We start from the raw sequence: 1,503 nt of genomic DNA on the forward strand, positions 1-1,503 counted from the left end.
CATGCAGTTTCTTATTTAATCCTTGCAACTGTTATTTTTTCCATTTTACAAGTCAAGAGATGTAAATTTAGACAGGTCAGGATCTTTATGTCAAGATCAGATATCAGACAGGGATTTAAATCAAGGCTAACTCTGGTTGGGCTTTTAACTATTGTGCTATACCACTTATCTAGTCCAACTCTGTGTAACTTTGCAGAACAAATGGAGGACTGAAAATGTGTCGTAACTCACCCGAGGCACTTCATTGCTTCCAATAATCCCTCTGTATAGGTGCTTTCTGGATTGCAGAAATACATGCCAAGAGAAGGGAGAAGGAAGAAAAGTACTACTTCATAGGGAAATAGTTAGGAAAATCTTTTCCTTGGAGTGAATGGGCGCATTGCTGAATTTCCTAAGTTATCGGAGTTCTTGGCAAATGGAAAAAAAAGTCCGCAAGAAGCCTTGGAGGAGAAGAAAGCAGATCCCAGAAGTTTCAAAGATGATTCATTACTTGTACAACCAAAAGGGACGTCGGAAAGTACCCACAGGGATTAGTTTTGTGGTAACATCGACTCCAAGACCACGGGGCTGACTCTGACGGAGATGTGTTTGCAGCGATTCAAGGCTATGGATGATTGAGTGCGGTAGAAGCTTGAAGAACACAGTCATATATGATGTATTCAGAAGTGGGGAAAAAGCCAAGAACAGCAAGTTTCTCTTGGTTATAATCCCCTTCTATGGTCCAGGAAGAATGACCGTTTCCATATTATTTAGAAATAAAATGATTGCTGGAAGCAATATATCTAGGTGGGGTTTGTGAGATTACGTCTCAGGACAAACTGTAAGTGTGGACAAAAGGACTTAAAAATAATGTAAAACTGTGGAGCTGGAAGTAGAGAGAAGAGAAAAGAATTGACTAAACTATCCAATTTCCCATTTGCAACCTAGGATCATTCTTCAGAGCCCAGTTCAAACCTCTAAGCCCCTCCAGGAAGCTTTTTTTCTGATCTAGTCAACTTTCTGTGACATCTGGTTTTTCTGACTGCAATTATTCTAAGAACCTGCATTCTAATTGAGCATTCAGTGTATACTGAATTATATCATGCATTGATTTTTGGCGTGGATATGGCTCTCTCCCCACCTCCCTCACCAAATCAGTTGTCATGCTTTAAGGATGGGAGCTATATCTTGCACATCTTTTTATTCCTTGTTATGTAAGAAGGGAAGCATGGTATTGCTAATTAAGCATATAATCTAGATTCACACGGGGCAGGTCCCAAAAGTTGCTCTGCCATATTGTTGCATAATTTTGAGCAAGTAAGGAAGAAAACTAACATACGTAGATCCCCTATTATGTGATTTTGTGTCTATGCCTAATATCACCTTTTAGAAAACTGGGAGCTCAGGTTACTAAGTCTAGACCAGATGCAATTTCTCTGACCCCGAACATGACCCAGGGGATTGAGTGTCATTTTCATATTGGATATATTATTTCAAATTGAAAGAACCACCATAGGAGCAGCA

Source organism: Phocoena phocoena, chromosome 17 (assembly GCF_963924675.1).
Source record: "Phocoena phocoena chromosome 17, mPhoPho1.1, whole genome shotgun sequence".
In the NCBI taxonomy this organism is placed as follows: domain Eukaryota; kingdom Metazoa; phylum Chordata; class Mammalia; order Artiodactyla; family Phocoenidae; genus Phocoena; species Phocoena phocoena.